Genomic DNA, 27,497 nt, shown 5'->3' on the forward strand with positions numbered 1-27,497 from the left:
AAATCGTAACTGTACATTAACATTTTCATAACAATGCCATTATTTTAGTATTTTTAGTTTTTTAAGTTATACTAGTTTTTACTTTAAATGTCAACAAAATATGTAATTAGGTTAGTTGTGTCCAAAGTTTTGAATGGAAATGTATATGATTGCCCATGAAAAATGGCATCTAAACTTTTTTCCTGATAACTATAGATGCAAACAACATGAGATGGGGAAATGACACTAACAGACTTCATTATGTCTTCTTCTTCTTTCGGCTGCTATCGTTAGGGTTCGCCACAGCAGATCATTTTTTTCCATATCTTCCTGTCCTCTACATCTTGTTCTGTTACACTCATCACCTGCATGTCCTCTTTTATCCAGAAACCTCTTAAGCCTTCCTTTTGCCTGGCAACTCTATCCTTAGCATCCTTCTGCCAATATACCCAGCATCTCTCCTTTGCATATGTGCAAACCAATGCACTCTCGCCTTTCTGAATTTGTCTCCCAACCATCCATCTTGAGCTGACCCTCTAATGTACTCATTTCTAATCCTGTCCATCCTTGTCACACCCAGTGCAAATCTTAGCATCTTTAACTCTGCCACCTCCAGCTCCGTCTCCTGCTTTCTGGTCAGTGCCACCATCTCCAACCCATATAACAAAGATGGTCTCACTACCATCCTGTAGATCTTCCCTTTCACTCTTGCTGTTACCCGTCTGTCACAAATCACTCCTGACACTCTTCTCCACCAATCCCACCTCTCTTCCACACTCCTTGTTACTCTGTACTGTTGATACCAAGTATTTAAACTCATCCACCTTCATCAACTCTACTCCCTGCACCCTCACCATTCCACTGACCTCCCTAAAATATCTAAATTTGACTTAAAGGCACTGTAGTTCCCTAAATCTGTAGGACAGTCTAATTGCTTATACTGGCAGATTTCCAATGTCTTAATTGTTTGTAGCCAAGAAAAGGACAGAGTGGACATTGGAGTGAATGGTCAGCAAATATAACCTGAGACAGTATCAGTATAGAAATCTCAGGTCAGCTTTTCTGCAAGCCCATTAATGCTTTCCACTTTCAAGCACCAGATAACTGTTTTAATTTTGTATTTCCTCCCTCTATTTCTCAACATCACCTGTCTAACTTATTGTCATTTAGAGCATTCAGTTTCCTCAAAGCTCCAAGTGACTGGGTTCAAATACAACACTTTGTTGTTCTTGTGGCTGTGTGGGTTTCCTCTGGGTAATCTGGTTTTCCTAACATACCACGAAGAAGTGCATTTTAGTCTAACTGACAACTCTAAATCATCTAGTGGAAGTGAATGTGCCCCATAATAGACATAATGGACTGGGACCCACCCAGAATTTATTCCTGCCTTGTTTTCCGTGTTGTTGCTGGGATTTGTTCTGGCTCCTGTACAACTTTAAAATTCAAGTGGCTTACAAAAATGGTTGGATGGATGTGTTCTGGCAGTAACTGCTGTTAGCAGGAAATTATGCACTTTAAGAACTAGATTTGCACATTTAGCTCCTGGAAGTCCTTGTCCCTGTCATATTTAAATGGTTATCTCACTAGATAAAACTTACATGCCAACATTTGGCCTGATACAATTGTAAAAGCCATTTATTATTTAGTAAGATTATGTTAAATTGATAAAAATGCATTTTTTGTTATGTTAAAATGTTTGCCTATACCTGTATATTAATGCATAGTCTTTTGGAGATTCTATTATATCCCCCACAAGCTAAATTAAAATGGAATATTCTAATTATTTTTTGTCCTTCTGACTACAGATTAGACCCAGTTTGTGATCTGCCTTGCAGTTGGTAAGGCATGGAGGGCAAGTGGTTTTCAAACCGTATCGTATCATGTTGAATATATTGACCATATTGAACGTGCCATACATATAGAATGTAATGAATGTATTAAGTAAAGACTATGTAAGTTTGCCATAGAGAAATAACACAACCTTTAAATATAGACAGCAACTGAAATTTAACTAGAAAAAGCTAAGTTTGTAGAAGAAACATTTTTTTTTTTACTTTTTTCCAGGATGTTGTGAACAATCAGCCCTGACACAAACAGACTCAAAGACTAAGGAATTCCAAAAACACATGCTATTTATTATTTTTCTTTTCCTGCACAACACACACAGTGCACAAACCCCAATAAACTCAGTCCTTTCGTCTCTCATCTCCTTATTCTTCTGCCGCCTCCACTCCTCTCCCGCAAGCTTTGTCCTCTGCCTCCCAACTCCAGCTCCCCGAGTGGAGTAAAATGGCCTCTTTTATACTTCTAGCCCTGGCTTCGGAGCTGTCCAGGCACCCCCTGTCTGTGGCCACTGGCCCCAGCAAGGTTGAACTTCTAAGCTCCAAACCCATGACACTGATGCAACCCAAGGGGCTGCCCTTTCGAGTCCCAGGGGAGGTACTGCTATTGACATGTCCTCTCCCCTGGTCCTTTCCTCAAAAGGGCATCCTGACCGGGCAAGAACCCCGGCCGTCTGTCACAACTTTTTTCTCTATTTTTGTGTGAACTGTTTTGCTTTGAAATGTCAGTAAACCTTTTTAAAATGAACTTTATTGGACTGAGAAATTTCTTTTGTTAAGCATTTGACTCATACTGGATCCTACATTTCCAACCCAGTAGCTGCTCGATTTTGGAAAACTGGAAAAGATGGAATTGGAATCATTTGACCCTGCTAATATATAGATTTTTGGCTCAGTTACATCAAGTAAGAGTATGAAAAGTTTTCACATTTCTAAAACAAATCTTATATAGAACTCTTCAAGCAAACAGAAATCACATGATGACAAAATGCCAAAAATACAAGAAAAATTCAAAAATCAAACATTGTAGTGGAATGAGACTTGTATATAGTGGGTTTTATTTAGGTGTGGTGTTAAATTCAAAATGCCAACACTTCACAGCCTGTTGCATGCCAATGTAAAGAGACAAACTCTGTGTATTCACTGTTAACGGCCCAGCCTGAGATTACATGTGACTGATGGCTGCTGTCTGGCACATCCTCCAGTTCTGGCTTATTGTAGACTGGCATCTCTCCTGAGTCTATTTTGCTATAAGCCATATGGGCATCTTCTCCAGCTGCTCCACAAATCGACTGCTAGTTCTGCTCTTCTACCCCATGCTGGTGCACAGCAGATGGTTGCAGTAATTGCACTCTCCTCTGTGGTGGCCCGACTAATGGCTCACCTTTAGATTTTCTCCAATACCCGGGAGGTCACCTGGAGGATTCTTTTACTCAAACTGTACTGGTCAAATGGCGCAGGCTTGCCGGATGAGTTTTTATCTTTATCAATCCCTTTGTCCCACATGATAACGGGGTAGGAGTATATAAGTTTAAATCAAGACTGTGAACAAACAGTTTCTCAATGAAAAATGCTGAATAATTACATTTGTTTTTCCAAAAGGGATGTTTGATGTGAACACTCTGAAACATTCATTCAACTTCTGGTCAAATCAAACTAGGAAAGAAGTGAGCATCAAAGCTCAGACAGTTTTATTTGGTGGCCTCAAAGAACAAGAAGATGATCATTAAAATACAAGAGGTGACAGCCTAAAGAGGTTATGTTTACAAAATAGAAGAAGTGACATCTTTAAGAAGTGACACACACGCATTGTGGTGATAAGAGTAGAATGCACTGCTTCAAAGGACAAAAGTAAGTAAACTGTATAAAATTATAGAAAGAACTGAAGGCAGAGAGCTGATCAGAGGAACTGACCAGAGAGAATCAAGACTTTGTGTAGCTACAACATTAAGTGCTGCCTGAAAGATTGAACGTCTAAAACTATCAGGATGTATGGTTTGGATCGCCCCATTTTATTTTATTTTCATTTGTGGCACCAGCTATTTGATGGTAATATTTAAAGATTAAAACTCATTAAGCCTACTTTTCTGCTTGTATGTTTCACCGTATTGTATTGCTGGGAAACTGAGTTAGGTCAACGAGGGGTGAGTGAGTGCGAACACTCCTAGTATAGAAGCTGCTGTGACACACATACCTGGGTGAAGTCTTAATGCAGTGACTACAGTCTTGGGTGCTAATGCATGGCAATTATGAACTGTTTATTCTCAACTTTGGTAAGCACTAGAATAGACAAATGGAAGTAATGACCGAGGTGTAAGTGATAACTCTGAGTCTAGAGAAGAAGAATCTGTACGTCTGACAAAAGTATATTTATGTTTTAAGGAGAGGTGTCCCCTAAAGCCTTTCCCATAATTAAACATTTGCCACTGCAAATAAGTAAGTAAAGTAATTTCATTTTATGGTGCAATAAAACTGCTAATAGGATGTTAAGTTGTTTTTTTTAATTTTTTTATTGAATTTACTAAAAACATATATCTTTCCATACAATCAAGTCAAAACTTAACAGAACAGAATTTAATAGGATGTTAAGTTGTATAGCACAATGTGTAAAGTTTTATTTAAGGAAGGTAAAACATATGCTATAACACAGGCATGTCAAACTCACTACCATTGGTGGGCCGCTTCGATTGCCATATGTGCGTCAGCGGGCCGCACTGTAACAAATACTATTATACAAAGTTACTGTAGCTTTCTTTCCAATACTGAAAACTTTTAAAAATGTAACACTTGAAGTTTAAAGTTTAAAGAAAAGCAATTTATTTCAATACAATCTCCGTACAACAGCGTACAATTAGAGTCTTAGCCTCTTAGCTAAGTCCTTATATTATTATATTATGTTCATTATATTATATTCATTGCTTATATAGGAGTCTTACAGTGTGAGATTTATTTCTTTTGTCCCAACACTTGGCATCTCTTGTTAGTAACCAGTTCGTCAATATCAGGCTTGAAATCTTGTGCAACTACAACTTTTATGAGGGATGAAAGGTGCTCGGCAGTAAGTCTTGAGCGATGTGGGGTTTTGGTAGCTTTCATTAACGAAAACAATTGCTCACAAAGGTAAGTGCTTCCAAACATAGTCAGTACTCGATGCCAACTTATGGATCTGCACATACGAGGGTGGCAGGTAAGCATACAAGCCTGGCACACCAACTTCGTTGTATTTTGCCTTTAGAATAGAATCTGACTGCAGTTCAATCAATTCCATTTGGATATTTTCAGGCTCATTCTCAACGTTGTAAGAGTATGGTGACATAAACACCACAGAGTCCTCTTTGTGTGAACTGAAATCGCGAAAACGCTCACTGAATTCATTGCTCAGTAATACATGTTGGAAAACAAATCCTCCAAAAATCTAATTTTACTTTACTAAGTTTACTTCAAAGTTAATATTGTAAAATAAGCCGATATGCAAAAAGCCCCCTGACCTACACTAATTATACAAACTCAAAATCACAAAAATCTGTTAATAAACAACTCCCCAAATTCTCACGTCCACTTCAGATCTTCAGCTGCACTAACTGTTCGTTACAATACTAGCACAAAATTACATAAAACTAATGCAAAAAAAACGTGAAAATATGCGAGCTATTACTACTCGTGATGGTCAGTTCTGCTCAGTGGCCAGTCTCAGCAGCCCAGCCAGTAGTGTAGCCCAGTGGTCCGCAACCTTTTTGACACCAAGGACCGCTTTACTGGAAACAAATTTTTCCATGGATGGATGGGTTGTTGGAGGTTGGAGTTTGTGGGGTGATTATTGGAGGGTTCGTAGGGCAGTTTTATATACATTTTGCATTACATTTCTATTATTATTAAGTTATAATATAGTAATAGAAATTATAAAGCTTACCATAATGCAAAATCAGTACAAGCCCTGAGCTTGTTTTCCTGCAACCAGACGATCCCATCTGGGGAGGATGGAAGACAGTGACACGCGAAGTGTGTTGCTTATGTTGAGTATACTCTGTAATCTCGTTTTGGTTGCTGTCACTGCAGAAAATGTGCATCACAAAGATAGGATGTTGGAAATGGAAGCAGCTTCAATAGCTTCTTTCGCGTTAGTTTAATCTTCTCCTATCTACAAGTTATGCTGACTAGACTTTTTCTCAGCATTTCCTTGCGATAATACACTTTCAGGGTGCGAATGATGCCCAAATACAATGGCTGAAGCACTGCCATGCAATTTGGCAGGAGGAATTCAACGCGAAAATTATCTGAATGTGGAAACATTTTGTGGTCAGCACAATTATCCTTTTCTTCTTCTTCATATTGTGAGGTTTCTGAACTCTTTTGGGATCTGGGATCCAACCCACCCAACAGGAACGACACACTGAAGTGCATCCCGAATCGCTATTGCCACGTGTGAGATTGTTTGTACGGGTCCCAAGAGAGTTTAAAAACCTAATATTTTCTTGAAAGAGTGCCGCATTAATTGGAATGTTTCTTGAACAAGCATCACTGCAATCACATAAAAACGACTTTGTCGGCATCTTCAAATGCAGCAGTTCGCATACGTTTGCAACCCGAGATTTTTCTTCTTTTTTGCATATAGCAAGTATGCCGTTTCTATAGAAGGGTGACAATGAGTTAAATTCCAATGGATGTTTTTCAAGTGTTGACGAGCAATAAGGAAAAGATATCACTTAAAACAACACAAAACAAAAACAGCAAAAAAACAGTACTAAGAATGTTCGAAGAAAGAACATTTTTTTACAATGTTTCTGTTTGGGGATCGTTGTGCAAATGTCCACAACTGAGCTGTGACCGCTGAACTTACTGCTCTGTGGATGATTCATTCTAGCATTTCACTGTCACTTCATTGTAATGAAAGTATCTGCTGCTGAATGTACTTCATAGTATTGAGATTTCTGTGGACTCGTGTCATATGGGGAAACTGTCAGAAACATAAAAAAACTTTGTTGTAATACTCTCTCACTGCGGTCTCTCCTCTCTCTGTGCCGCTGCAAAGCCCCGCCCGCCTAGAGTTCTGAAAAGTGTCCTCAGTGAAGGGGGCAGCCTTTTTGCTGTAGCACTTCACTGAGTGAGTCTCCGTTGCTGGCAGTTCTCTCGCGGCTCGGTAGTGGGCCGAGACTGCAGCCTCGCACTTCAGTTGTGACTTTGCGGCTGCAACTATACTAGCAGATGACGTTTCCGGTACTGTAATGCCATGGGAAAACGTGCTTTTGTCAGAAGGCAGAAGTAAGAAAAGTCAATAAGTAACGCCGGAGATGCAGAATGATTCAATCACAAATGATAGTAATCATTTTGTACAAGTTCAGTGCTAACTAGGATCTGTCATGTGGGCCGCATGTTTGACATACCTGCTATAACACACTAGTGAGGTCTCTTCTGGAGTACTGTGTGCAGTTTTGGTCACCATATTACAAAAAACATAGCGGGGTTAGAAAGCATCCAGAGAAAAATGAGTAGGCTGAGTCCAGGACTGAGAGGTATGACCTAACAGGAAAGACTGAGATGAACATTTTCAGTTCATTAAGAGATGAAGACGTGACATTATTAAACTGTTAAAAAATGAAGGTTATTAGTATAGTGGATTCCAGCTGTTATTATGAGTATTAGTTCTTCAGCAAGAAAATGGGAACACGAATGAAAGCTTAACATTTTGCACAAATTCAGAAAGTTTTTCTTTACACAAAGACCTATACGCGAACTAAACAAGTTATCAAGCAGTGTGGTACCCAGTAAGACTTTAGGGACCATCAACTTAATGTCAATAATTAGATCAATAGAAATGACAAGGTTCTTTGGGGCAGTTGGCTGGTTCTTGTTAAAATTATTCAGATGTTCTATTTCAGTAAGAATACACTGGCCATCATGGTCAGCAACAATGCCAATATATTCTGGGGCATTCAAAGGAGGCTCAGTTGTAAGTAAGGGGCCTAATGTGTGTCATGAAGACTTTCCTCGTACGTTTACAAAACCACCACCAGTCTGATAAAATTGACACAACATAGAATGGATTGATGGATTTATATTATCTCTTGATCAAATACCGACCCTACCACCATCATGTTGTAGAAGAAATCATTTCATTTGATACTTTCTAATCATCCATTTTGATGATTCCATTATAGCCTATCTTACTTTTTTTAGCTGTAAGAAGTGCAAACTGGCTTGGCATTTTGCTGCTATAGCCTCAAAGTCTAATGTATTGCGCATTTCAAAATGCCCTTCTTCACTCCACTGTACCATGACACCCTATTGGCTGCAGGGATATGTAAACCTATAAATTTGCTTGCTTTACCTCACTCTCTGTCTCTCGCTCTCTTACCAAACTGATGAAAGGCCATCTCACACCATGAACTGAAAAGGACAACACAATGAAGAGCACAGCTCGGCAGCCATATAAAGACAGGCATGCAGCCTGTTCTGAAGAAAGCTGACCTCAAATGATGCCTTAACTAGAGACATTTTAAGTAACTAACAAGTTTGTGTGCCACATGAAGCTACACATCACCATTTATCAGGTTGTATGGTTGCCAATATTCAAATGTACTTTGCATATTGTTATTATTTATGAATATTATCAATAATACATTATTTAAATTGTAACTTAACTCCTGCTTGTCTTTTACTACACCTAATTGCCTAAGGTTATAGATGTAGAATGGAAGGTGGGGGAAAGTTATATGGTACAATACCTTATAAACAGTGGTAAGTCTGTGAGATCTGAGGCATTCTGACAAAGGCTACATATTAATAATACAAAAGGGAAAAGTAGAGTAATATACAGTGGAACCTCGGGTCATGTACAAATCATGTTACGACCAAAAAGTTTGCCAAACTTTTACATCTGTTCACAACCACACACTCAGGTGATGAACAATCCAGTTTCCGGTTCGTACGTGCCGATGATTTCCGCATGTGTTCAGTCTAACCCTGTGCATTCCCTGTGTATTGAGTGAGAGAGAGAGCACGAGCGAGCGAGAGAGAGAGAGAGTGCGAGAGAGCGAGTGAGAGAGAGAGAGAGAGGGCTGGCCATGTAAGGCAGAGAAGGCAGTTAAAGAATACACCGGGCTTGTTTTTAAAAAGATTGAATCGATTGGATCTATTGGATTTTAACCTCCACTTCACTTCTGTTTACAGTGATCGGTTTGTAGCGTGCATTGTTGCAATGCTACTTTTCTTGGTTGTTTATTAAATTCCGGATTTTTAAAATGTTCATGTTTTTCATGTTCATGTTTTTCCCTGGGCTTAAAACTCATTAAAAAAAAAGTGTTTACAGCGATCAGTTGCATTGTTGCAATGTTACTTTTCTTGATTGTTTATTAAATTACAGATTTTTCAAAATTTCATGTTTTTCCCTGTGCTTAAAACTCATTAAAAAGAGTGTTTACAGCAAGCGGTTCGTAAGGCTATAGCATGAATTCTTGCAATGTTACTTTTCTCTGTTCAAGGTTTTCTCAGTGTTATTCAATGTTTTTACATTTAGTTTACTATTACCCTGTGCATTCTATGGTGTAATTAACTATTTTTGTTCGTACGGTCTGGAACAGATTAATTGTATTTACATACAATCCTATGGGGGAAATTACTTCGGGTCACGACCAAATCAGGTTACGACCAGTGTTTTGGAACAAATTATGGTCGTGACTCAAGGTTCCACTGTACCAAGAGAAAACACTACTCACTAGAGGTTTTTTGCTTATTCCATGATTCTTTGTAAATTTTAGAGACTCTGATGTATGAAAATACCAGGAGGACATCTGGTTCTGAGATACTGGAAACCATCATGTCTGACACTGACAAACATACCACAGTCAAATTGCATTGATCACTCATCTTGCCTATCTTGCCTATTTGGTTGAAAATCAACTAAATATCTGGACCATCTGTGTATGCTGTATATACTGAGATACATCCACATGACCGACTACTTGGAGGAGTGAACTGTCTATGATAATTAGCTGTTGTAACTAATAAAGTGACCACTGCATATATATATATATATATATATATATATATATATATATATATATATATATATATATATATGTCCAAACTTATGTGCACATCTGTCTAGATTACTGAGATAAGGTTTCAGATGCACCTATTGACAAACACTGGTGCTATAATAAGTCGTACTGAAGAGCTCAGCGACTTTAAATGTGATGCTGTCATAGGAATTCGCTTTTTCTACAAATCAGTAAGTGAAATTTCTGCTGCGCTAGATCTGCATTAATTATCTGTAAGCGATTTTTATTATGAAGTGGAAGTGTCTGGGTATAACAACAGCTCAGCCATGAAGTGGTAGACCATACAAACTCACAGAGCAGGGGACCTCCTGCTAAAGCGCATAGCATGTAAAAATGGCCTAGTCTCTGTGGCATCACTCACAACAAAGCTCCAAACTCCCTCTGGAGGCAACATTTGCACAACAATTGCATACCAGGAGTTTCATGAAATGGGTTTCCATGGCCAAGCAGCTGTACACAAGCCTAATATCACAATGTGCCTTGCCAAGTGTCAACTGGAGTGGTGTAAAGCAAACTGCTATTAGAGTTTGAAGAGGAAGAAAACTTCTCTGGAGTGATGATTCATGCTTCATTATCTGGCAGTCTAATAGGTGAAACTGGGTATGCAGCTACTAGGAGAACATTGTTTTATGGACGGCTTAGTGCCTATCGAAATAATTGTCTTGAGCTGGTTTTCAGGGTTTGGTCTATACCTTTTGGTACTGTTAATGCTACAACATCAGCATGACTGTGCTCTGCATATTTAGGCTAGTTTAGTGTGAAAGAACTCAATTGTCCTGCATAGAGCCTTGGCCTAAAACCTACTGAACACCTTTGGGATGAATTGAAACTCTGATTGTGAGCTTGGTCTTCTAGCTTAAAATCAATCCCTGAGCTCATAAAAGTTTTTGTTTGGCTGAAGGGTCATGGTTTCTGACAGATGCACTGGAAAGTCTTGTGGAAAGTCTTTCCAATAGGATGAAAACTGTTAAATCCACAATGTGGTGTACTGTGTATACGGCACAACTTCGTATTAAAGCCCAGGGTTTGGAACGGGATGTCCGGCAAGCTCAAACAGGTGTGATGGTATGGTGTCCACAAACCTTAATCCATATAGTGCGTGTTACCTCTGATTAGGTTATGAGGACCTTTAACTATTGTGGAAAAGGCAGTTGATTATATTTTTAGTATTTAAAATAGATAAATACAAGTATTATTTTAGTATAACAAATAAACAACAAAATAAAAAACACTAAATATAGGCCTATACAGAATCACCGTAGTGAAACACTGGGCTTAGTTCTGTGTGATGTATGATATGAGCATCTTCATCAAAGAAAAAATGAATCTAGCAGAAACAATCAAGTTCAGAAATGTACTTTGTAGATCTATTGATGTGAAATGTCAATACCTTGAGAGGAAAAATCTCTCTCGGCTCCAAACTGCCCTTAGTACTGATTCACAGATGATTTTGCTCTAAGTCAATGACCTCTTACACAGGGCCTATTTTTTCTTTTTAGAGAAGGTAAACGCAGACATTGTCAACACCACTTAAAAGACAAGGTAAAATAAGAACAGAAATATACAGTGTATGAAATAACTAAAATGGGAATTGAAAACTCCAGCATCCCATAATACTTAAAGAAAGATCTACTGAACTGAACAATAGGGACTTGAGGATAATGCTCATTTTACAGCCATTCACATCACTGAAGAAAAGTTGAATGTTACACAAATGAAATGATAAATTCAGAAGGGACTGAAACTTTTAAGGATGTTAAATTCTTTTATCACTTTTTTTAAACTCACAGCTACCAAATGAAATATTAGATACCTAAAACAGGAATATGTTGTAAATAAACAGACTGTAAGCAATAACAATTTTGAAATAATGGTTAATTCTTGTATATTTAGTTTATTGTAGACTCTGCAAAAAAGTAGTGCTTTATTTCACAAAACAAATGCATTACTTAGTAAATTATGTTATTACACAAAAGTACTAAGTTTTATTGAAAAAGTATTGCATTATTTTTAAATAATTATTGTGGTTTTCTGTAAAATGTTCTGTAGCTCGCAAACCGTCTGACCCATTGACCTGATATTTGGTACACATATACCACGTGACGTCTACTATCCGCTTTCGAGGAGATGATTGACCTCATAATGTGACTTTTGTTGGCCTAACAACACCTAGTAAGAAAGAGGCTGAGCACACACGTAGCATGCACTCAGGTGAGCAGAACTAAACAGATTTTATTGGCATAAACTGGACATTTAGCCGTTCATGTGCTGAGGGGTATATTTAGTCTGCCCAGTTTAGGGTCACTGGGAGCCAGTGAACTTTATGGAAGCACTGCTTGTACAATACAATACAATGTATTTTTGAATAGCCCAAAAATCACACAAGGAGTGCCACAATGGGCTTTAACAGGCCCTGGCTTTTGACAGCCCCCAGCCTTGATTCTCTAAAAAGACAGGAAAAAAAAAGTCTTGGAGGGAAAAATAAATGGAAGAAACCTTGGGAAAGACAATGCAGTTTGTAAGGCAATAAGCAAATATGGCGGATGGTACACCAGTCCTGTGCACGGTTTAATTGCACAACAAAGCAATAAAGAGTGTGCTCCATGGAATCCAGTAACAGAAGCCTATAAGTAAAGGTTTAGTTGAGTTTTAACCCAATCATTTTCTGTAGATACTTTGAAACCGTGTGATCGGGTGGCGTAGTGGCAAGTGTTCATACGTCGAATCTTCAGTGGCTCAGGTTAGAGATGGGCAAAGTGGATGCATGTTATTTAGTTCAGCGCACATAAATGGCTGGATGTATTTTCTTAATTATTCTAGTATTTAGTGTTAAAAGATAATTATCTGAAGTTAAGCACGCTCACTCCAGTAAGCAGTAAGTCAGTCCAAGTATACATAGGGTATAACATACAAACCCCATGCAGACCCTGGCATTCTGAGTGAGGAATGACAGAAATGCATTACAACTCTGCGTATGTTAAAACATTTGTAAAATACATTCTAAACTTTAACCTGATTAAAGCTAAATGTGTACCTATAACTTGTGTTCAGTTCTTGTCACTATGTGCTTTGCTAACCTGTCCACCAATAGCTGTCACCAGATGATGGAAGCACATACTGTATGGGCACCATGATTGTATGTTTGTGAAATAACCTTGTAATTATTCAGAAATAATGCAATACATTTACAAAATAATGCAATAATTTTATGAAATAATGCATCAATTATAGTAAAAAATGCAATACTTTTGCTAAATAACAAAATGTTTTAGGAAAATTAACACAATACTTTTGCAAAATAACAGTGCAATTTTGAGTGGTGGTAATAAATTCTATTTGCCCTTTCTGACTTTAATATGTAAAATTTTAATTTCTTTCTAGTTATCATTGTCACGTAGGTTCCATGTACTTACACCATTCACACTATACATCAGTAGTTTAACTGATTAGAACCAACTTTGCATTTTTAACATTTCTAGAATCGTTTTTAGTCAGGCTGGGAACTTTGAAAGAGAAGGTAAACGTCCTGGTAAGTAATAGTTTTATCTTTTTATATAATGTAGTGGAAGCAACAAGGTATGAACGTCTATGAATGAAACACTGGTTTTCTTTTGAGTTTGAGGTTAGATATTGCAGTGTGTACTGTAAATAACTGAAAACCTAGTTGAGCCACTCCAGAACAAGCTGTCTAGTACCGCCATGATGGTAAACATCTAATCATTCCTAACAATCTCCAGTTATTCTAGCTAACTGTATTTTGTTTGTGCTCAACATGAAGTCTAATCAAACAGAATCTTATTTACAGCATGGCAGATCTGAGCAAATGTTTTCTTAAGAGGATTTTTCCAACAGAATTGTAAGTCACAGGCAAGGGTCTCATACAAGCAGTGCCATAAGATCTTTTACTAAAACTATAACTATAATAAAAACTGAAAGTCAAAACAAAGCAGAAATTCAACATAAAAAGTATTCCATAGAGAACTTTATACTGCTTGAGTACTAAGTCTCATACGAGTTGAGGCTGTAAGTGGTCTTAAAATTTGAAAGCTGCTGAAAATGGCAATGACTGTGGTTACGATGACCATCATTGCAGTGCCATGATAATGATTAAATATTTCAAAGAAGAAAATAAAAATACACTTTGGTTAAAAAATAAAATGAAATTGAATAAAAGAAATAATCAAAATATATCAGATTTAAAAATGTCAGCTTAATTGGTTACACAAAGTAAATGCATTTTCCCAGGTGCAGAAGAGCAACTTCAATTCCTAAAAATAACCAGTATTTTAATCCAGTGTACCACATCTACTGTCTTGTGTTAATGAATCTTAGGCACTCTTGCACTTATGTTAGGCAAACCCAATGTACTTGAAGATAAATTAAACATACATCACTCCATTATTAGAATGGGATTGTTGGAATAGTGAAATAATAAATAACTTGCACTTGAATCCTTCAAAGTGATTTCTTCTTATTGATTGGGATCAAAAGTAAATAAGCACACTCATCTCTAAGTTGAATCTGTTAATCACTCGAGCTTGGATTCCATATGTTGTCACATTACTGCCTATTTATTATTTTAAGATTTGTTTAATATAATATACCAGGAATTAAGACAATACTTCACAAGAAATATATCATTAATTTGGGTGCAATAATTTATAACGGACTGCAATTTTAAAAAAATCCAACAAAAAAAATATTTTAACTGCGGATGTTTAACTGAGCAAATTACAAAATGTCATCAAAGTTGTGTGTCATAATTTGATATGAGCAAGAGAATGAAAGCTAAAAAGGCATTGTTTTGTGACAATGCCTTAACAGCTGACAATGACCCAGAATGCACCTCGGCTTCCTTACTGTCTATTGTGACTGTGTGCTTAAAGAGAACCATCATTGTGCCATTGCTGATGAAATGCGAAGTGAATTGCTCGAATGGTTAAGGCCCACCAGCACTGCACTTACTGAATGAAGTTCTTAGTAACAATTCACTTTAACACAGTTCCTCCAGACTCCTTGTTTTGCTCGTAACATTAGCAGGTCAGTGGATGACGCTATTCCTCTGGCTTTTTTATTGATACTGTTTTAGGATGCCACATGGCTGCCTTTATTTTACATCTTTACATTGGGGTGTGCCATGTTGAGAAGTGAAAAACAATTGCTACGATATTATCTAATGGCCAAAACACCCCATTTTACACAAAGACTATGTACAAAACTACCACATTTTTATTTAAAAGTGACTTTATAAATGAAAACACTCTTTTCCACACTTATGTTTTTGCTTCGTTTATGTGTCTCTACCTACATTACTACGACTTAAAACATATACTGTATGACATAGCAATTCACGAACACTATGAAATACAAACAACACAGATTTTTTAGTTTGGATTTATGATGAGGGAAACTTCTTACTGAGAGTAATGCATGAGTAAGAGGCGAGCAAACTGGCTGAGAGAATGTATTGAGCAGGATCCATTCAGGAAAGGGCTACTCAGTAAGCATGAACCAATCAGAGCATGATTAGAGTCATGTCATGTCATTTTCTAATCTGCTTACTCCAGACCAGGGTTGTTGTAGGTACTGGAGCCTATCTGAGTAACCATGGGGTGCAAGGCAGGAACAAACCCTGGGAAGGGAACAAGTCCGTTACAAGGCGAACACACATGCACACACCAAGCACACACTGGGGCAAGTATGGCATTGACAGTTCACCTAGTCTACATGTCTTTGACAGTGGGAAGAAACCCATGCAGACTCCAAGCAGGGAGGACCCAGAATGCTAACCCAGGTCTCCTTACTGCAAGGCAGCAATTCTACTAATGCACCACCCACAATTAGAGTCTGTGTTTTCAAAACTCTTCGTTTTCACCCATCCTCACTACAAAGCTGAGCTGGTGTTTTCAGAAATATATGGCTCTGGAGAGCATTTTTAGAAGTCTTTGCTTTCATGGGTTAAAAACTGTGGAGTAGTGTGGACAAAAGGTGAAAATGAAGACTAATGTCTGCATTTTTAAGCCAAAATGTAGTAGTGTGAATGTAGACTTTGAGATCAAGAACTATGTGACTGCAACTACAGCTGGATACTCAGTGCCTTATTTTACCGCCCAATTTCTAATCTTCCATTTATGACTAAGATCTTAGAAAAGGTTGTTGCTGCTCAACTCAATGATTATTTAAATTTACAAAACCTGCTTGAGCCTTTTCAATCTGGATTCAGAGCCCTACATAGCACTGAAACTACTTTACTTAAGATAGCCAATGACTTACTGATAACCGCAGATTCTGGGATGGTCGCTATTCTAGTTCTTCTTGACTTGAGCTCAGTATTTGATACACTTAACCATGACATTTTACTGTCCCGACTTTCAGCTATTGGTATCTCTGGTGATGCTCTTTCTTGGTTCACATCATACCTCAGTGATCACCCGTATTACGTCTTCATTAGGGAATCCAAATCTGCCACTACTTCACTCACACAAGGTATCGCTCAAGGGTCTGTCCTCTGTCCAATATTCTTCAACATCTATATGCTTCCATTAGGGGAGATTATCTGCTGGTATGGTCTGAGCTTCCACTGCTATGCTGATGACACAAACTTTATGTAAGCGTGGATGGAACTGTAACATCTTCACCTGTTGCACTGACTGATTGCATTTGGGAAATCAATCATTGGATGACAGATAATTTTTAACAACTCAATCCTGATAAAACAGAAATCATATTAGTTGGCACCAAATCTGTCCTCTCTACCCTTCGTGGGCTAAAAATTGACATTGATGGGATCCTGGTTCAACCCTCAGCATCAGTCCATAATTTGGGTGTCATCTTTGATCAGCTTCTTACTTTTCAATCACACATCAGCTCAATAGTACAGATGGCATTTTTTCATCTTTGCAACATTGCTCATCTGCATTCTTTCCTCAGTGTGAAAGATACTGAGACACTCATTCACGCTTTCATCACTACCCGGCTGGACTATTGCAAGGCATTGTTTTATGGCCTACTGACCAAGTATATCAATAGATTACAATATGTTCAGAATTCTGCTGCGCGTTTTCTTACACACACTAAAAAATCTGCTTACATCACTCCTGTCCTCTATGAGTTACATTGGTTACCAGTTTGTTCATGAATCAAATATAAAATTATCCTTCTTACTTTTAAAGCCCTTCATGGGTTAGCCCATCATTATCTGTCGGAGCTGCTGCTTCCTTACACTCCTGCTCGTGCATTACGATCATCGGACGCTAATTTACTCACTGTACCTAAACACAGGTTGGTAACTATGAGCTTTCAGAGTGATAGCCCCTAAAACTTGGAATTCTCTCCCTCTCAGCCTTTGCATGTCTATTATTAATTTCAAACATCTGTTAAAAACACATCTATTCAATGAGTATTGTTCTTCTTCATGTATGTAATTTCTACTGTCTTATATTGAATTGTAAAGTGTCCTTGAATGTATGAAAGGTACTACATAAATAAAAACATTATTATTATTATTATTGGTCCAACCATTGGCAAAAATGCCTTATTCATGGTGATTTGATACACCAGATTCAGGCTCAAAATCCCTGCTAACTCTTCAGTAACAACATCTTAACAACAGCTTAAAAATCATAAAAGTTTCTGATGGCTAATCAGCAATAATAACATGACAACATGGAAATGAAACGGTGGCAGGCTTGGCAAACTGGAGTTATAACAATAAGCTGGCCTTGAATGTTGCTGAGATGAAAGAATTTAGAATTTTCTACATTGTGGAATTTAGTAACATAGATGGAGGGATATACCAGCCAACATCAACAGAGAAAAAGTTCACTCTGACACAGTTCCCCAGGTGACGAATTGGGTTGGTACAAAAACACGATAGTAATAATGTAAAAGACACCTGAGCTTCTTTGCTTTCTGATGTGCCTGAAGAATTGTGATTTGAACAATTGGATTTATTTATTTATTGTTGTATTATAGAAGTGTCTTGTCTGGTAGGATCCACATAGATGTAGAAAGTTCATCTGCAAGGGAGTAACAATTACTAAAAATTTATGGGATTACACTAACCATGAAACTGTAGTCACCCATTAGACTAGCAGAAGGTGCCGCAGGATCAAAGCTCAGAGATATCGTATTCTATGGTTGTATCCAGGTTCATCATATCCTGAATGGCTAAAATACTGCATCGATCTGATTGATATCTACAGTATATACAAAACAACTTCCAAATGCTGTACTTTTTTGGCATAAGATACTCAACATTATTTTATATTGTTGCATAGTTTCTTTTTATAAACTTTTTGCAGTGTGAAGGCCAATGTTTTGTATGACTGTATTTTTTTTAATTGTGATATAAATAAATGTTAATACATATTGCAGTGTACTAGCTGCAAACAGAAAATTAAAACAAAGTAAACGGACTGTGATTGCTCTCCTGTTGCCCACTTTTATACTTATCGTCTTTGAAGGCATCTCTCACCGGACCTCCTACACCTTTACTTCTCCATGTCTTTCTCACACTCACACTTTCTCGTCACAGCCAAACTGACCAATCACACCAAAGCCAAAGTGACCAATCAAATGGCCCTGAGGGACAGGACACACACAGACCTTAGTGTTTTATTATATAGTAGATAACACCAGCAGCAACAAAAAATTCAGGTACATTCCCATATTAAACAAATGAGTGATTTAGGATGATTAGCAATTCTAAATTGGCACAATACGTTTGAGTCTGGCTGTGCAGTTGAATAGGTCCTATTATGGCACCCTGTCCAGCTTCAGTTTTTGCCTTGACCTCTGTGCCTCAATGCTCCTAGGACAGACCCTAAATTGGTTTAAACAGGTTTGAGAATGTTGTGTTAAGTTGTTTTCAGACTTAATCCACTGTAGGTCTTTGATCAGAAGAGGACTGGAAGTTGGTGTTCAAAATTAAAAGTACATCTGATTTTTATTCAGTCTGCCATGGTTAGTATACAAATTGTTCTACAAAATAAATAACAAGTTTAATCTTTAATAAGTTGTTTAGCATCAGCTTGTCATTAAGATATGTTAAGAAGAAATAAAATATTCATCATCACTTGTATAAAACTGAAGAAATACAGTATTAACCATAGCCTCATATGCAAAAAAGGTAATGTTAAATATTTAATTTATGTACCTGTTTATTTCAGTCTTGATGTAGAGAAACTGCATTACCTGTGACAGTTGGTAATAGGGTTCTCTTTTAGTGACAATGGAAATATATCCCTGGAGACAGCTTCTTAGTCACATGTGGGAGGACTGATACACAAATTTTAAATCAATGTACATTCATTATTTTACAAAATGGTTGCAAAGAGGTGTGAATCATCAATTGCCATTTTGCAGTTGTTTTGCAAAGGACTTTGTGCACAAGTGTGCTCTGAGATAGACTGATGCCAAATTAACAGTGGCTCATTGTCTTGTGGCCAGAATAATTAGAGGAGGAGGAGGAGGTTAGAAGCAGGCACTGATACAGTGCATTGCCGCACCCACCACATGACAAACCAACTCAGGACCCCAGTGGCACACGTTAAAGCAAACAAACATATACAGTAATATAACCACTTAATTTAATTCATGGAGAGCTGGAGTCTGTCTTGGCAAGTGTAGGTAACAGCTCTGGACAAGGGAACAGGCCATTAAATGATATTTAAATGCAAAACATATATATATATACACACATATATATATATATATATATACATATACTGTATACTGCTCAAAAGAATTAAAGGAACACTTTTTAATCAGAGTATAGCATAAAGTCAGTGAAACTTATGGGATATTAATCTGGTCAGTTAAGTAGCAGAGGGGTTGTTAATCAGTTTCAGCTGCTGTGGTGTTAATGAAATTAACAACAGATGCACTAGACGGGCAACAATGAGATGACCCCCAAAACAGGAATGGTTTAACAGGTGGAGGGCACTGACATTTTTCCCTCCTCATCTTTTCTGACTGTTTCTTCACTAGTTTTGCATTTGGCTACAGTCAGTGTCACTACTGGTAGCATGAGGCGATACCTGGACCCTACAGAGGTTGCACAGGTAGTCCAACTTCTCCAGGATGGCACATCAATACGTGTCATTGCCAGAAGGTTTGCTGTGTCTCCCTGCACAGTCTCAAGGGCATGGAGGAGATTCTAGGAGACAAGCAGTTACTCTAGGAGAGCTGGAGAGGGCCATAGAAGGTCCATAACCCATCAGCAGGACCAGTATCTGCTCCTTTGGGCAAGGAGGAACAGGATGAGCACTGCCAGAGCCCTACAAAATGACCTCCAGCAGGCCACTGGTGTGAATGTCTCTGACCAAATAACCAGAAAGACTTCATGAGGGTGACCCAAGGGCCCCATGTCCTCTAATGGGCCCTGAGCTCACTGCCCAGCAGCATGCAGCTCGATTGGCATTCACCGTAGAATACCAGAATTGGCAGATGCACCACTTGTGCCCTGTGCTTTTTACAGATGAGAGCAGGTTCACCCTGAGCACGTGACAGAAGTGAAAGGGTCTGGAGAAGCCATGGAGAACATTATGCTGCCTGTAACATCATTTAGCATGAGCAGTTTGGTGGTGGGTTAATGATTGTCTGGGGAGGCATATCCATGGAGGGTCACACAGACCGCTACAGGCTTGACAAAGGCACCTTGGCTGCCATTAGGTATCAGGATGAAATCCTTGGACCCATTGTCAGACCCTATGCTGGTACAGTGGCTCCTGGTGCACGACAATTCCTGGCCTCATGTGGTGAGAGTATGCAGGCAGTTCCTGGAGGATGAAGGAATTGATACCATTGACTGGCCACCACACTTTCCTGACCTAAATCCAATAGAACACCTCTGGGACATTATGTTTTGGTCCATCCAATGCCACCAGGTTGCACCTCAGACTGTCCAGGAGCTCAGTGATGCCCTGGTCCAGATCTGGGAGGAGATCCCCCACAACACCATCTGTTATCTTATTAGAAGCATGCACCTATGTTGTCAGGCATGTATACAAGAACACAGGGGCCATACAAAGTGCTGCGTACAATTTTGAGTTGCTGCAATTAAATTTTGGCAAAATGGACTAGCCTGCCACATAATTTTTTCACTCTGATTTTTGGGGCGTCTTTGAATTCAGGGCTCTGTAGGTTGATCATTTTCATTTCCATCAAACAATGTGGCATCCTTTCGTTCCTAACACATTGCCCAGTCTATATCAGTATAGATATCCAGGAGGATTTCTTTTTCCCATTGAGATCTGATGTTTTTTTAAAGTGTTCCTTTAATTTTTTTGAGCAGTTTATATCTATATATATAATTCAATAAGGGCACGCAAGACAGTGAGCGCAAGCAAGACAGAGCACCGCCCGCAAACTTTAAGACCATGGGATACGCTCGACAGAGTCCCACCCGCAGACTCTAACCCTCCTACTGCATCATGGGATACGCACAACAGAGTCACGCACGCCAACTGTAACTATTCTCCCGAGTCCAGCATCGCTCTCGAGGCACGCAAAAACTCACCAAACACAGCCTCAGTCGCTTTCATCTGTGCAAAAGTCCACATGCACCTTTGAGCCACGTTGATTTTACACCGCACACAAGACACAGAGCCACGATCGCCAACTCACAGAGCCCCGTCCGCCAACTCTAACTAAGGGCAAACAAGACAGAGAGACCACGCAAGACAGAGAGCCACGCCCACCAACTCCAAGACCATGGGATACGCACGCATTTAGTGTATAAATGGATATAAATAATTTCACGTAAATGATTTGCCAAAATCTGTTGTATGTAAACGATACTGTTTAAAATGTCTACCTGTATTAGTTTAAATGGCACTTTTACCACTCGCAATAGGGTGGACGCGCTGACTTATCGTGTCGACTGGGCAACACAGTGAATGCGGCGTCTATCTATATATGTCTTTTCCATAGCCTGCTTCAGGAAGGTACTTTCTCGACCATTGGCATTGGTTTTGCTCCTTGCTATTTTCGTTATACTGCAACTGTGGTTTCCTAAGCCTTTGTTATACTGAATTCCTTTCTCACCATTTTCCGCTCCTATTCTTACACCGCGGTATGCTACGGCGGGCTTCGGCTAGTATTATATATATATATATACTGTATACTGTATATTTATTGTGGAGAACAGCCCGGACACAGACAGGTAGCAGGTAGACGTCATTGTTTCAAGCACCACATGTTTATTTATACTATTTACAATGTCCAAAGCACACACAACCCACTCTACCCCAAAGTCCAGGCCTCTTCTCACACTGCCCTTCTCCTTAGGTCCGCCTCCACTCCTCTCCTCCGAGCTCTGTCCTGCTACTCTCCCGACTCGAATGGAGGGAGGCGGCCCCTTTTAAGCTCACCCAGACATGCTCCAGGTGCCTCCCGATTAGCTTACGTCGGCCCCTCCGGGTGTGGCAGAAGTACCGGCTACGCACCCGGAAACACTCCGGGTGTCCCTGGTCTTCTTCCCCCCAGCACTTCTGGGTGTGGCGGAAGTGCTGAGGGCCAGTGTGCCGCTGGCATTAGGGCGCCCCCTGGCGGTGACCATGGGCCCCTATAGGGTTGAGCTTCTAAGCTCTGTTACCATGGTCCCCAAAGCCACCAGGGCGGTTGCCCCCTCATGGTCTGGAGGAGGTGTAAGCCCTCCTCCGGTCTTCCTGGGCATCCCAACTTGGTACCACCCCGGGGCGCTTGCCACTATATATATATATATATTCATATATTACTTTTGAAATAAGTGAAGTTTGCATAACTTGCTTCTAATCACTGTAGCTAGAGACAAGAACTGAGTCTTATCTTAAAACGTAGTCTTATCTAATGCATGGGCCAGTGGGTAAAATAATGTGCATGTGAGTGTGAAAAAAAAATGCTTATAAAAATACTTTTATTCATTATTGAATTTTTGATTTTTTTGTTGGACTAAAATGCAATAGTGGAAACATTCTGCTTGATTATAAATATTTACTGTAGATGTATACAAATTAATCAGTTGTTGTTAAATATTGTAATTTAAAAAAACAACTATCCCCATAACATTAAATTATTAGCATACACAAATCCATATCTTGCAAAAAAAAACAAAAAAAACACAGCATTTACAGTCAGCACATCAAATCACTGCCTTTTAAAGACAGCCTGAAAAGTTAAGGTTTGTAAAAGAAGATTATGAGGTGGAATTTGTGTTAAATACTTTACTGCATGTCCGTGCAATTTAATATATAGGGTGATGCACATAGAAAAGCTGAGAAAATAAGAGAGAATTAGAATGTTTGACAGCTTTAGGTATTTAAAGATTGTCATATTCTTAAAAACAGACATCAAAGAAAAAGTGATTTATGAGTCATATGGCTCCATATTCCGTGTCCATAAGAGGCCTAATACCTTTTTAACACAGATTTATAGTAAAGCCATACTGTCAGTTTTACTGACTTAGCTTGCAACACAAAAAAAAAATTCTGGCATACATATTGCAGATGTGACAGACAACCCAGACACCTTAATGTAAGGTTTTATTTTTGAACCCTTAGGATTTTTTTCTTCAAATTCCTGTTTTTTCTTCAAATGGTTAATGAAGATTGTGACAGATAGAGGACACTATTGGTTCCTTGAACCCTCAGACTTGACTCCAGACACCAGGTAAAAGTCCAATAATTGACTTTATTTGAACTGCACAGTACACAAAGCACCCTCCTCTCCACAATACTCAATTAATAATCAATAATCACAATCCTCCACTCCCAGACGCTTTGCCACCCTTCCACCCAGCTCAGCTCGTCGTTCCGGAGTTCCCAGCGTATTTTTATAGTCCCTGACCCGGAAGTGTTTCCAATCCCCCAGTCCATGTGATCTATCACTTCTGGGTCAGATAAAAAGTCTTCTTCTTCACCCCGGAAGCACGTCATTCCCTTTGTCCATTTGACTCGGACGTACTTCTGGGACGTAAGGCAAATAATCGATGTTCCTCCCTGCAGCGTCTCTTTGCGGCCCCAATGGTATCCAGCAGGGCTGTGAATAAAGACTCCAATGTCCATGATGCCCTTCTGGCCTTCGGGGCTCCTCCCTGCTGCAGGGAGGGCTCCACCTGGCGGCGTAGGGGTATTGGCTGGGTTGAACGGCCAGCCATATATCACAGTACTCCTCCCCCAGTGAAGAATTATAATTCGGAGCGGCCAGCCCCGCGAGGGAAGTCTTTCTCCAAGAGGAGTTTCCGGTCGAACCTTGGCTGATCCTAGTTTCGCGTTCCCTGGAGAATCTAGGGGGAATATTAGTCCAATTTGACACCTGGCCCCCCGCTCTCCAAGGACAGTTTCATCAAATGTGGCCCGACCTGCAGCATCCGTAGCACTGCTTCTGTCCTCCTGTTATTCTCCCTCTGTGGAACTGAAAACAATTAGGAAATGTTAGCTCCGCCCCTTTTCTCGCTGAAGAGGAGACCCCAGCCGCCTCTGAAGTTTAAACATCTTTTCCTCTTTTGTCAGGAGACCCCCGTTTTACTTTTGGGATCTCCTGTTTGATTTGGGGCTTTTCCACAGTCTGAGTCTCTCTATGAGATAGAGAGTGACCCTTTACTGTCTGCACCCTTTTTGACTTATTAATAACACAGGTCGGGGTCTTTAGGACCAAATTGCTCTAAGAGACAGCACCATCCAACTGCTCTGGCTCGATCGGCCCTCCCCCCCACCACTCGGTCAACATTCCAGCCTCTCTTGTAGGGCACACAGTGACCTGGCACCCGCTACTTATTAAATGTATTGCCACATCATATAATACGGGAGGCTCCCATCCGATTTGCCGCAGGTACTCGTTTACCTTCCGAATAGGCGCCTCGGCCATTTCTCCCAGGTCCCCCACGATCTTCTTGATCGCTGTTAGCATCTGCAAAATACCTCTCACAGGCCCAACTAATTTCTCCAGCTCCCGTACATCTACACGATTAATTAATTCGGCTGGAGGTATACTTACTTCTTGGTTCGCGTTACCATCCGGCTGGGAACCAGTGAACACGCCCGCTGTCGGCACGTGCTCTGACGGGTCTCACGGAGGCTGCTGGGAATTGGAGTTCTTTTGGGAGGACTGGGCCGCCATCTTTGGCTGACTGCGATCCACCTGTGTCAATTTGTCCGTGGATCGATCATTCATTTCCCGGCCCACCTTACCTTTTTGCACAATACTCATAAACTCTCTACAATACACAATTAATAATCAATAATCACAATCCTCCACTCCCAGACGCTTTGCCACCCTTCCACCCAGCTCAGCTCGTCGTCTGGTAGTTCCCAGCGTCCTTTTATAGTCCCTGACCCGGAAGTGTTTCCAATCTCCCAGTCCATGTGATCTCCTCTCACTTCCAGGTCAGATAAAAAGTCTTCTTCTTCACCCTGGAAGCACGTCATTCCCCTTGTCCATGAGACTCAGATGTACTTCCGGGGAATAAGGCAAATAATCGCTGCGTCTCCTAGCAGCCCCCATGGTATCCAGCAGGGCTGTGAATAAAGACTCCAATGTCCATGATGCCCTGCTGGCCTTCGGGGAACCTCCTTGCTGCAGGGAGGGCTCCACCTGGCGCCGTGGGGGTATTGGTCGGGATGAACGGCCGGCCATATATCACAAGATATATTATCAAGTTCACTGATGTGTGCCACTCTAACCTGGACTATAAAATTAAAGGTAAATGTATTAAAAATGTCTTATTAACCCAAATAAATAAGGGAGGTATGGTATATTATGGCAACATGATATTTGTGAAATCACAATGAAACAAATGCCTATCTGCCCTACCATGTGTTTTTGCACAATGTAACAATGTACCACCTATTGTATCTAAGGTCTCCCTTTCACTTCCCATTCTCTTTCGCTAAATGCTTTGTTTGGTATCTTTACTTCACTATCTGTAATGTGGTCTTTGTGTTGCATTGTGTCTTTGTGGACCTGGAGAAAGCATATGACAGGGTGCCTCGAGAGGATTTGGGTAATTGTATGAGGGAGTCGGGAGTGGCAGAGAAGTATGTAAGAGTTGTACAGGATATGTACGAGGGATGTGTGACAGTGGTGAGGTCTGCGGTAGGAGTGACGGATGCATTCAACGTGGAGGTGGGATTACATCAGGGATCAGCTCTGAACCCTTTCTTATTTGCAATGATGGACAGGTTGACAGACGAGATTAGACAGGAGTCCCCGTGGACTATGATGTTTGCTGATGACATTGTGATCTGTAGCAATAGTAGGGAGCAGGTTGAGGAGACCCTGGAGAGGTGGAGATATGCTCTAGAGAGGAGAGGAATGACAGTCAGTTGGAACAAGACAGAATACATGTGTGTAAATGAGAGGGATGTCAGTGGAATGGTGAAGATGCAGGGAGTACAGTTAGTGTAGGTGGATGAGTTCAAATACTTGGGATCAACAGTACAGAGTAATGGGGATTGTGGAAGAGAAGTAAAAAAGAGAGTGCAGGCAGGGTGGAATGGGTGGAGAAGAGTGTCAGGAATAATTTGTGACAGACGGGTATCAGCAAGAGTGAAAGGAAAGGTCTACAGGATGGTAGTGAGAACATCTATGTTATATGGGTTAGAGAAGGTGGCACGACCAGAAAGCAGGAGACAGAGCTGGAGGAGGCAGAGTTAAAGATGCTAAGATTTGCATTGGGTGTGACGAGGATGAACAGGATTAGAAATGAGTACATTAGAGGGTCAGCTCAAGTTGGACGGTTGGGAGACAAAGTCAGAGAGGTGAGATTGCATTGGTTTGGACATGTGCAGAGGAGAGATGCTGGGTATATTGGGAGAAGGATGCTAAGGATAGAGCTGCCAGGCAAGAGGAAGGCCTAAGCAAAGGTTTATGGTTGTTGTGAGAGAGGACATGTTGGTGATGGGTGTAACAGAACAAGATGCAGAGGACAAAAAGATATGGAAGAAGATGATCCACTGTGGCAACCCCTAACAGGATCAGCCGAAAGAAGAAGGATCACAAATATCTTATATACTGTTGCTTTAATTAGGCTAAACCACACTGTGAAGGTCATGAGAAATTGGGCAAAGAGTGGAAGAAAACCATTTATTCATTACAACCTTTAACAAGATGCACTGCAACTATTTTTTTCAGGAAAAGTCAATAAATGATGCTCAGGTCCTCCTTATCCTATTTCAATTTACAGTTTACAAAAATATCCCGCTTTATGCTGCACTGTATGTTATGTGTTCATAGATTTCTTTACCTCTTCCCACTTGCTAGTGTTCTTTTGGACATGATTCTACAGGGCTACTAAGCAGGTCTTATTATAGTGCATTGATGTTTTCTTTTCAATTGTGAAACCCATTAATTGTTCCAATGTTTTATTTGGAGTCAGCTGTTTTGATTATAGCGGGATGTGGGATTTATTCAATATTCAGCATATATTTAAAGGCTATTCTTCGTTCATCCACCCATTTTCAGACCCACTTATCTAATGCCTATCCAGATAACATTGGGTGCAAGACAGAACCAACAGTGTACAGGGCAGGCACCCATCTCAGGGCACACTCATTCACCCCTCCGCAATCCCTCATATTGGATGAATTTAGAGAGTCTCCAGTTGACCTGACATACACATCTTTGGGATATTGGAGGAAAA

Source organism: Polypterus senegalus, chromosome 4 (assembly GCF_016835505.1).
Source record: "Polypterus senegalus isolate Bchr_013 chromosome 4, ASM1683550v1, whole genome shotgun sequence".
In the NCBI taxonomy this organism is placed as follows: domain Eukaryota; kingdom Metazoa; phylum Chordata; class Cladistia; order Polypteriformes; family Polypteridae; genus Polypterus; species Polypterus senegalus.